This window comes from Sphaeramia orbicularis, chromosome 2, assembly GCF_902148855.1.
Source record: "Sphaeramia orbicularis chromosome 2, fSphaOr1.1, whole genome shotgun sequence".
NCBI lineage: Eukaryota > Metazoa > Chordata > Actinopteri > Kurtiformes > Apogonidae > Sphaeramia > Sphaeramia orbicularis.
The window spans coordinates 20,263,564-20,275,785 of NC_043958.1; positions in this window are offsets into that span (position 1 = coordinate 20,263,564).

Sequence of the window (12,222 nt, forward strand, 5' to 3'; positions counted from 1 at the left end):
AAGAATATAGAAGAAGGAAAAGAAGAAGAATATAGAAGAAGAAAAAGAAGGAACAGAAAAATATAGAAGAAGAATATAGAAGAATATAGAAGAAGAAAAAGAAGAATATAGAAGAAGAAAAAGAAGAATATAGAAGTAAAAAAAGAAGAATATATTAGAAGAATATAGAAGAAGAAAGAGAAGAAGAAGAAGAAGAAGAAGAAGAAGAAGAAGAAGAAGAAGAAGAAGAAAAAGAAGAATATAGAAAAAGGAAAAGGAAAATATAGAAGAAGAATATAACAGAAAAAGAAGAATATAGAAGTAAAAGAAGAAGAATCTTTTAAAAAGAATATAGAAGAAGAAGAATATAGATAGATAGATAGATAGATAGATAGATAGATAGATAGATAGATAGATAGATAGATAGATAGATAGATAGATAGATAGATAGATAGATAGAATGGAGGTCTTTCTCTCTCTCTCTCTCTCTCTGAGTTTTCAAAGTGCGGTAATCAAACACGGTTATCACGATAATTACAATTTATAGGGTAATACTAACCATCGGGAATTTTATCGCAGTTCATCATCATTATATCGGTAATCCCTAGAACCAAATATGGTAACTTCATTTACCTTGATTTTCTACATGACAATTAAATATTTACATCATATATTATTATACATTTATAGTACATAAACATAGTACACAGGTTTAGATTATAGTACACCCTTAGCTCAAAAAAAAAAAAAAAAAAAAAAAAAGCATATTGGGAGGTTTCATAGGAAATGTGTTAAAGCCACTCTGCAGCACTATCTCATCAGAATTTGTTCATCTGACCCAAAAAAAGGCCATTATTCTTTTTTTTTTTTTTTCTAAAGGTCAGACATTGACCAACAACAATCACTTCGAGGTCTAAAAGTCATGTTATAATGTTCTAAAATACATGTTTCTTTCACCTTACATGTGCTTTTCTTGTATTTTTTATATTAACTTCTTGGATTTCTTTTTTTTTGGCCAAATACTGGTAAGGAACCAAATATGGTCACTTCACTGACCTTGATTTTCCACATAAAAATAAAAAAAAAAATGAAAAATTTCACAAAAGTACTTATGTTAGTCTAATCTTCTAAAACATGTTCCTTTCACCTTACAAGTGTTTTTCTTGTATTTTTATATAAACTTCTCAGACGTTATTTTTTTTGTGCAAGAGACCAAATATGGTAACTTCACTGACCTTGATTTTCAATAATGATGGCAACTCTAAATGTTGTTATTGGTTTAATATTGCAAAAATAAAATTACATCATGAAAATATTTACATTTAGCGACTATCTTTTCACAATAAAACGCGAACGGCATGAAAAACATGAAACATCTGACGAAAAATAAGTGCGATTTTAACCATATTATGCGTGTTACTTAAAAGTTTGTAAATTTGTTATCTGTAAGTTGTATTAATAATAAGCTTAGACACTTAGACTAGACAGGTCTTAATGCACAATTTGGTATTTTTGGGTGAAATCCGATTTTTTTGTGTGCTTGTTCATATTACACATTAAATGCGACTTCCATCTGTTTTGAGTATGAACTGAATGCGACCCTTAAGCGACCTACATGCGCAAAAGAGGTTGTGACGTGGCACGTGATGTTAGTCGCATTTCAATGATGTAAGGTCAGCTAAACGTGACCTGGACGTTTAGACAGAAGTCGCATTGCAAAATATCGGATACTTATCAGATTTAGGACCACATATGAAAGTGGCCTGGGTCGGATTTGAAAAAAATTGAATTTGTGCTGTTCAAATTGTCTTTAACAGATCGGATACATGTCACATATAGGCAAAAAAAAATCGGATTTGGGCCACATTCGTCTTAATGCACAATTCAGATATTTTGGTGAAACCCGATTTTTTTGTGTGCTCGTTCATATCACACAATAAATGCGACTTCCATCAGTTTTGAGTATGAACTGAATGTGACCCTGAAGTGACCCGCATGCGCAAAAAGGTCCTGACATAGCCTAATACGTGACCATGCAAGCACACATTGTGTTTACGAAACTAAATATATTTTTCCCACCACTTCTCTTCCTGGGAGGCAGAATTGTGACATTTGTTACATTTCAATGATGCAAAAATTGGATAAATGCGACCTAGCCGTTCAGACTGAAGTCGCATTGCAAAATATCAGAAACTTATTGGATTTAGGACCACATATGAAATCTGGATCAGATTTGTGTTGTTCAAACAGTCTTTAACAGATCGGATACACGTTAAATATAGGCCAAAAAAAAAAAATCGGATTTGGGCCACATTTGTCTTAATGCACAATTGAGATATTTTGGTGAAATCCGATTTTTTTGTGTGCTCGTTCATATCACACAATAAATGCGACTTCCATCAGATTTGAGTATGAACTGAATGCGACCCTGAAGTGACCCGCATGCGCAAAAGAGGTCCTGACATAGCCTAATACGTGACCATGCAAGCACGCACTATGTTTACGGAAGTACATATATTTTTCCCGCCACTTCTCTTCCTGGGAGGCAAAATTGTGACGTTTGTTGCATTTCAATGACTTAAACGTTGGATAAATGCAGACTGAAGTCACATCGCAAAATATCAGATACGTATCGGATTTAGGACGACATATGAACATTGGCCTAGGTCGGATTTGTGCTGTTCAAACTGTCTTTAACAGATCGGATACAGGTCACATATGGACAAAAAAATCAGATTTGGGCCACATTCGTCTTAATGCACAATTCAGATATTTTGGTGAAATCCGATTTTTTGGTGAAATCCAATTTTTTCTTGTTCACATCACACATCAAATGTGACTTCCATCAGATTTGAGTAGGAACTGAATGCGACCTTGAAGTGACCCGCATGCACAAAAGAGGTCCTGGCATGGCCAAATACGTGACCATGCAAGAACGCACTGTGTTTATGAAAGTAAATATATTTTTCCCGTCCCTTCTCTTCCTGGGACGCAGAATTGTGACGTTTGTTGCATTTCGGTGACTTAAAGATTGGATAAATGCAGACTGAAGTCACATCGCAAAATATCAGATACATATCGGATTTAGGACCACAAATGAAAGTTGGCCTGGGTCGGATTTGTACTGTTCAAACTGTCTTTAACAGATCGGATACAGGTCACATATGGGTAAAAAAATCGGATTTGGCCCACATTTGCCCGAAGTCTGAAAGTAGCACAAGTTTGAAATGTGGAATTTCAATGAGCGCCTTATAAAGAGTTAAAAGCCGTCCATGGTGATATACTATGTATGTAGCTCCTTCCTTCATGCAATATGCAAATGATTCCGTTCAACATGGCTGTGTCATCTTCACAGATATATTCGCCCACTTTCAGTCATGATGCTGCTCTATTCGTCAGAAGTCTTCGTTCGTCAGAAGTCACCCCCCCACCCCCACCCCCAATTCTCCACTTCCAGTAAGTACATGTACAAGTCAATTGCCTGTAGCGCATTTCAATCTTTCTCTTCTCCGCTATCACAGACATGATCACATGCCTAGCTACTACGTTAGCAAAAAAAAAAAAAAAAAAAAAAGACATATTTTTCCTCCTATGAATTAATTTGTCAGGAGTCGGATCGCAGCGTCCCCCTTTCCCTCTGCCTCTTATCGTCGCTCCAAGGCAACTTTTTAAGTGGGAACGCCTGATAAGATGAGTCTGAGGAAAGAGATATCGCGAACTAAAGTGAGATTTAATTTGTGATGGAATTTCTAAGCATGTGGTTCGACGGTGCACAGGTAACACTTTGGGAGGTATGAGCTCTCCATCTGGGCAAACAATTGCTCTCCGCCTGTGCAAACAATTCCTAATTACTTGGGTCTGATTAACTGGAGATTTTGATTCAAGTCCCAGACACAAATAAGCCACAGGTGTGTGTTTAGGGGGGGAGGGGGGGGGGGGGGGGAGTTGAGTCATACACACACACACTCACACACACACACACACACACACACACAAATGTCATGCTTCAGTCACTCATCTGCCTTTGTTTAATAATCATAATAATCCAACCAAGACTAGTCAAAACATGACACAAATATATCTAGCAACAAAACAGCTCGATAGATAGATAGATAGATAGATAGATAGATAGATAGATAGATAGATAGATAGATAGATAGATAGATAGATAGATAGATAGAGTCATTTTTTGTTTAGTTTTGTTCATTTGGTTGACTATTTTCTTCACTTTTTCTTCAATTATTTGGATTGTTTTCGTTTTTTTTTTTACATATCTTGATCATTTTGCTAATTTTACGTATACGCTGTCAATTATTTTCCTTCTTTTTTTCATGTTTTTTTCCTTCCTCTGCTGTGGCTCCCTGCAGCTTTGGAAAATCAATAATGAGTAAATCTATTTTTTATGCGTCTGTTCTTTAAATTTAATTCTAAATTTGAAGATTATGGCAATATGAGGTATTACCTGTATTAGCTGTCTCTTTTTTCTAATACAGGTATTATCTCCTGCTGCATAACAAAGTCCGGGAGCTGTCCAGTTTGGAGGTGCTGAAATGCTTTGCAGACACAATAAACACTTCAAATGCATCTAACAATGTCAATATGCATTGGAGATAAGTTTGATACAAGTTACACTTAGGTTCACAGCAGAATATAGAAGAAGAAGAAGAAGAAGAAGAAGAAGAAGAACAAAAAAAAAGAAGATAATAGAAGAGGAAGAATATAGAAGAAGAATATTGAAGAAGAAAAAGAAGACTACAGTAGAAGAAGAATATAGAAGAAATAGAAGAAGACAAAGAAGAACATAGAAGAAAAAGAAGAACATAGAAGAAAAAGAAGACGATATAGAAGAAAAAGAAGAGTATAGAAGAAGAAAAAAGAAGAATATAGAAGAAAAAGAAGAATAAAATAGAAGAAGAATACTATAGAAGAAGAATATAGTGGAAGAAAAAAGAGAAGATATAGAAGAAGAATATAGAAGAAAAAAAGGATATACAAGAAAAAGAAGAATATAGAAGAAAAAGAAGAAGAATACAGAAAAAGAAGAATATAGAAGAAGAATAACGAAGAAGAAAAAGAAGAAGAATATAGATGAAGAAGAATATAGAAGAAAAAGAAGAAGAATATAGAAGAGGAAGAATATAGAAGAAAAATAAGAATATAGAAGAAAAAGAAGAAGAATACAGAAAAAGAAGAATATAGAAGAAGAAAAATAAGAAGAATATAGAGGAAGAAGAAGAAGAATATAGAAGAGGAAGAACAATATAGAAGAAGAAAAAGAAGAATATAGAAGAAGAAGAAGAAGAAGAAGAAGAAGAGGAAAAATAATATAGAAGAAAAGAAGAAGAATATAGAAGAAGAAGAAGAAGAAGAAGAAGAAGAAGAAGAAGAAGAAGAAGAAGAAAAATAATATAGAAGAAAAGAAGAAGAATATAGAAGAAGAAGAAGAAGGAGAAGCAGAAGAAGAAGAAAAAGAATATAGAAGAAAAGAAGAATATAGAAGAAGAAGAAGAAGAAGAAGAAGAAGAAGAAGAAGAAGAAGAAGCAGAAGAAGAAGCAGAAGAAGAAAAAGAAGAATATAGAAGAAAAATATCAAAAAGAATAATATAGAAGAATATAGAAGAAGAAAAAGATGAATATAGAAGAAAAAAATGAATTTAGAAGAAAAAGAAGAATAGTATAGAAGAAGAAGAAGAAGAAGAAGAAGAAGAAGAAGAAGAAGAAGAAGAAGAAGAAGAAGAAGAAGAAGAAGCAGACTAAATTACCAGCGACATGAAACCACACAGTGCACTGCAGACTCAGTCCACACAGTCTGAACACCAGTGCACACAGACTTGCCCACATTAATCTTTTGCAGTTTGAAGTAAATCCTAAAACATCTAAAACCATCACATCCAAACAGATGAACACCAGCTACTGCTATGTTTCGCTCCTGACTGTAGATCATCAGTACTCCCAAAGACTAAAGCTCCGTTTGGAAAACCCTCTAACGTCACCGACGCCGACATCGCATCCTCTGTTTGTTTCCCTGGCAACCTAAACACCTCAGATGTTGCAGCTACTGTTGACATTTTACACTTTACACTCAGTGCTTAGAAGTGAAACCGCTGCAAAATGGGCAGGATTGACCGGCATTAAACCAACATTAATTTAACTGGCTAACAGGCTATTTCTCAACACATTACACTTTAAAAAATATATATATTTTTTAAATTTAATTCATAGATTATATGAGCATTGGTGTTTTTGTGCAACTTTATCACTGCAACAGTTTTTTTTTTTTTTTAACAAATTGTGTAGATTTGTTCATAAATCAACGTAAATTGTGATTGTTATAAAACTTATTTTTTCCTCAGGTACATTTTATTTAACCCTCTGCTATCCGGGTGCGCCTTTTAGGCACACTTAGCACTTCATTTTAAAAAAAACTTCATATTATTTTTCACAATTTAAATAAGGTTAGAATTCAAAAGTTGTTCATTTTTGCGTGATCTTTAAAATTCTGACCACCAACTAAAATTTGCACATTGTAAATAAAAGAAAATTACAAGACTAGCATCTGTTTCCCAAGTGTGCAAAAAAAGGCACTATTTCTTCCATTTGATGTGTATGATTAGGACTGACCTTGATTTAATTTAATTTTTAATCTAATTTAATTTATTTGCACAAAATAAAAACAGCAATAGAAAACAACAACAACAACATTCAAACAAGTAACAAAATTATGCAGGAGAGGTTAGAAGCCCAAAAGAAGGCTCCCCCGAAATGAACAATACACAAAAACAAAAAAAAAAAAAAATAACATAAAAAATACAATATAACTGAAATAATAAACTAAAGTAAAAACAATAAAAATGTAACCCACATTACAAATCATCAAATACAAATCAAGTGATACACAACCTTACATTTTTTCATGAATTTTACGAAAACAAAATCAAATTAGAGCAGAAAAATAAATCAATATATAACATTTAATAGTTTGATTTATAGGTGGGCATTTTACGCACACTTGGTGACAGATGCTAGTATTTTTGAACATTTGACCTAGCGCTAAAAATAATAATGCAAATTAACCAAACTAGGAGTTAATCGTTGACATATGCCAGGCTGCAAAAATCAAATAATATGTGATCCACTTTTTATGGTGTATATTGAAAAAATATATATATTTTTTTTTTTGTTTTTTGCATAAAAAAATGGTTTGTTTACATTAAAAACATGGCATTTACAGGGTTAAAAAACGTGACAGTTATTTGAGAGGTGAGGGTCAAAATTAATTGATTAACGTTATTAATGTTGCTGTTAATCATTGACATATGCCAGGCTGCAAAAATTAAATAATATTTAATCTAATTTTTATGTAGTATTTTGAAAAAAAAAATCATATTTTGTGTTTTTTGCATCAAAAATGTAGTGACATCATGATGAAAAGAGGTCATTTAAAGGGTTAAAAAAATGTAAAATGAATGATTTTTTTGATATGTATGATTAGGGCTGACCTTGATTTACAAAAATAAAATCAAATTAGAGCAGAAAAATAAATCAATATATAATATTTAATAGTTTGATTTATAGGTGTGCATTTTACGCACACTTGGTGACAGATGCTAGTATTTTTGAACATTTGACCTAGCGCCAAAAATAATAATGCAAATTAACCAATGTTGGAGTTAATCACTGACATATGCCAGGATGAAAAAATCAAATAATACGTTATCCGCTTTTTATGTCGTATATTGAAAACATTTTCTTTGTTTGTTTGTTTTTGCATCCAAAAAAAAAAAGGTTTGTTAACATTACAAACACAGCATTTAAAGGGTTAAAAAATGTGATAATTATTGAGTATTTGTTTTTTGTTTTTTTTACGGCTCAAGTTGATGAAATAGAAAAATAAAATAATTAAAAACAAACTGTATAAAACATTTTTTTGACATTATTCCATAACTGTGCCAAAAAGGCCCACTTGATGCTTAGTAAGGGCCTCGCTGGACGGGCGAATTATTAATTTATTATTTATGATTTTTTTCCGTCAGTGTCCTTTGCAGTGGACGGCTTTTTTTATTTATTTATTTATTTATTTATTTATTTTATTTTTTTTTTTTTTTTACATAAAGCTGTGAAATTAATGTCCACAAACACTGACAAAAAAACTCATCGCTGGTTCTTATGATATTAATCACAATAATTTATCATTTTAGGATTATTTATTTGCTATTTTTTCTCCCCATATGATGCATAACATGGCTTATCAAATTGTCAAAATTACGAAAAAAGTGAAATTTAGTTTTTCCAATCCCTCCAGTTTAGGTTCTTATTTAAACCCTTAAAGACCAAGATCATGTCTTTGACTAAAATAGCTCTTTTTCAGCACTAATAACTAATGCTGTCCATATTCCTTAAAAATTTAGGCAAGGTGTAATTTCTCAGCTTTTCGCCGTACCACACGTCTGATGTCTGCGTTAGCGAAGCTAGTCGTTATAGAAACACAGCGTAAACTGTTGCGACGTTATCTTCAGAGCACAAAAGAGAAGGATGAAACTTATGACTCTAAGTTATCATTTCTGAAATGACGTACTATATTAAGAGTTTTTCAAAGAATAATGTTTTTTTTTTTTTTTTTTTGTATATATTACAATGTTTGGTAAATTTATCAGATGTTTTTGTAATTTCCTGCAAACTTTCAAAGTGATGATTATGACTCTGATCTGTGTCATTATGCATTTATAGTACACCAGTTTAGATTATAATACATCCTTATCTTGAAAAAAAAACCAAAAAAAAACTAGAAATATCATTTGGAATTCCCTGGTGGTCTCTGCTCTCTCGCACAGTGGAAACATAAAAAAGTTGTGGTGACTTTAGAAGTGTTGAGCTTGATAATATCAGTGGAATATCAGCATATTCGGAGTTTTCAGAATAAATGTTGAAGCCATTCTGCAGCGTTATCTCATTAGAATTTGGGCCACAGTGTTCTTCTAAAGGTCAGACTTCAACCAAAAACAATCTTTTAGTACGAAATAATCTGAAAGAAAGAGGAAGAACACCACATTTCACTGCAGTTTTTCGAAACAGTTTTGGAAAATTCATCAATTTTCTGACAAAATAAACGTAAAATTTGAACTTTAACTGAACCAGATTAACCCTTTCATGCATAGTGGTCACTCCAGTGGACAGTTATTCTACGGCTGTTCTATTGTTTATTCATGGGTTTTGTTGTTTTAGTTCCATATCAGGACTCTTATGCATCATCCAAAACACTGCAATTCATACAATTACTGTAACTTTGCTGTTCTTGATAAACCTGATATGCAGTAACATGTTTTAGTGGAAATCAATTGCTAATTGGTATTAGACTGTAATTAACAAACAAATTTATGTTTTTTTTTTTTTTGTTTTTTGGTTTTTTTTTTGCATATCCTCCTGAGACCCAGCAATGCATTTTGTCCTCTGTAGGGGACAAAAGTTTGACAGTTTTACTTTAAAAATGCTGTCCATTACAAAGGACATTCCATTAAAAAAAATCAATCAATAAATAAAAATAGCTTTAAAAATGTATCTGAAAAAACTGTTGCATTATGCAGTTTCCAATCAAGACAATTTTTTAATGTAAAAAAGCTAAAACTGTCAATTTCCTGGGTCTCAGGAGGATATAACCTCCATGAAATGAGTAATAACTAATATTAGAGTGTGATAAAATGTGAGAAAACAGTAGCAATTTAGCAATTAGTGGCATTAAAAATGCTTTTATTTCATGGTTTTCACACAGTATATCACTTTCTGATGATGATTTTTATAGAAATGTTTCTTTGCTTCAAAACTTAAATGCATGGTGTCCAGCTGAGTGGACATTTTTGTAACTCCATGAAAAATACATTCATAAAAAAAAAAAAAAAAAAAAAAAAAAAATCAATTGCATTGTTTTTTTCATGCCTAAAGAGGAACAAAAACACTCAAGAAAAAAAAAAATATATATTGACTAAGGTTCTCATAATTCATGCATGAAAGGGTTAAGCTTAACCCATAAAGACTCAGTGCAGCATTTGTGGCAGTTCCCAAATACTTTTTTTTTTTTTTTCTTAATATTTAACCATTTTTTAAGTGTTTTATCACCATTTATGATCATAGCCTGCTCTGAACAGACTTTTGTATCTGTAAACATCACTCACTTGCACACTTGTTACTGTATTTATTATTATTATTATTGTTATTGTTACTTTTTTCCACTTTTAGTCACTTTAAGAAATGTTTTATATTATGTTTTCATCAGTGTTTGTCTGTTTGTTTGGTTGTTAACAACATAACTCAAAAAGCTATGAAAGGATTTTGATGAAATTTTTTAGGAAGTGTTGATACTGAGACAAGGAACACATGATTCAATTTTGGCGGAGGTGCTTTTCTAGTTTTTATCAGTATTTTTTGTTGTTTTTTTTGTTTGTTTGTTTTTTCTATTGTATTTGATGCATACTGTCTTGTGCTGCTGTATATTTGAATTCCCCCCTTGAAGGATCAATAAATATATCTTATAATTATTGTGATATTATCCTGTGTTTTGCATTTTTCAGTTCAAATCATATATTTTCCTATATCTAATTCACTGATCATGTAGACCAGAGGTGTCAAACTCATTTTGGTTCAGGGCTATATTTAGCCCAATTTGATCTCAAGCGGGCCAGACCAGTAAAATAATGACTTAACCTATAAATAATGACAAATCCAAGTTTTTCTTTTCGTTTTAGTGCTAAAACCCCCCAATTAAATTATGAAAATATTTACATTTTACAAAAAAGATGTGAATAACCTGAAAAAAACAGAAATTTAATTTGAAAAATGAGCGCAATTTCTACAATATTATGCCTCGACTTATTATTTAAACATGTACATTTATACACAGTGTTACATAAACATTTAGTAACAGGCAGAATATTGTTAAAATTTTGGAGTTTGGAACTAAAATTTGAACAATTTCTACAGTATTACATCTCTTATTATTATTATTATTATTATTAACACAACTACAGATCATAGTGGATTCATAAATGCACCAAACATTTAGTAACAGGCAGAATACTGCTAAAATTGCACATTTCTGGTTGTTCATCTTTGTTTTTATTTATGTATTTATTTGCATTTTAATGTGAAAGAATATGTCTGTAAATGCAAATATTTTCACAGTGTAATGTTATTTTTTTCACTTATATTTTTTCACATAATTTTTCACAAAGAAAATTTGTAGTCGTCATTATTTATGGGTTATTGTGTTGTTATTTTTACTGTAGATCACATTGGTCTGTATGTGGAACCTGAACCAAAATGATTTTGACAACCTTGACTGCTCAGGTTAATTTTTGCATTTTCATCCTGCAGGGCCGGAATGGAACCTTTGGCGGGCCAGATTTGGCCCCCGGGCCGCATGTTTGACACCTGTGATGTGTATGTTTATAAAACTCTGTGTAAATTAGAATGTTATTTTATCAAAATAGAGAAAAACTGAAGAAAAAGGGACTTTTTCAACAATATCTATCATTAACTGAATGTAAAAACAAGGGTCTCCATCCACTGTCATTGATCCAACTCTATGGGTTTTACTGGTGAATCAATGTTATAGAAGATGACGGTGTTTCCACGGTAACTACGGAGCGTTTGGGTCATATCTGATAACCATGAAAACTGTATTTTACACCAATTATTTCCATGTATTGATAGGATCACTGGATCAACAGGTATTAAACAGTTTAGATCAGTAGATGGTTCTGGTCGCTGGTCCGCGAAAACCTCCTCTACCACTGGCGTCGTCCGCCATTTGGTGATCGTTAAAACACGAAGAATTTTAACAATATTCTGCCTCAGTTTATCATTTACACATGTACATTAGAACTTACAAATACACAAAACATGTAAAAACAGACAGAATATTGTTCAAATTGTACTTACTTCTCTTAGGAAATTTTAGGTTGTTCATATTTGTTCAGGTTATTTAATTTATTAATTTATTTATAATTTATTTAAACATCGAGAAAAGTTTGGAGTTGACATTATTTATATATTATTATGTTATTATTATATTGGTCCGGCCCACTTCAGATCAAATTTGGCTTATTGTGGCCCCTGAACGAAAATGAGTTTGACACCCCTGTTTTAGAGCGAAAAAAGTAAAATTATGCGATCAAAATGTTTACATCTATCAACTATCCTTTAAAATAAAGTGAATATCATGAACAAACTGAAATTTCTTAAAAAAACTAA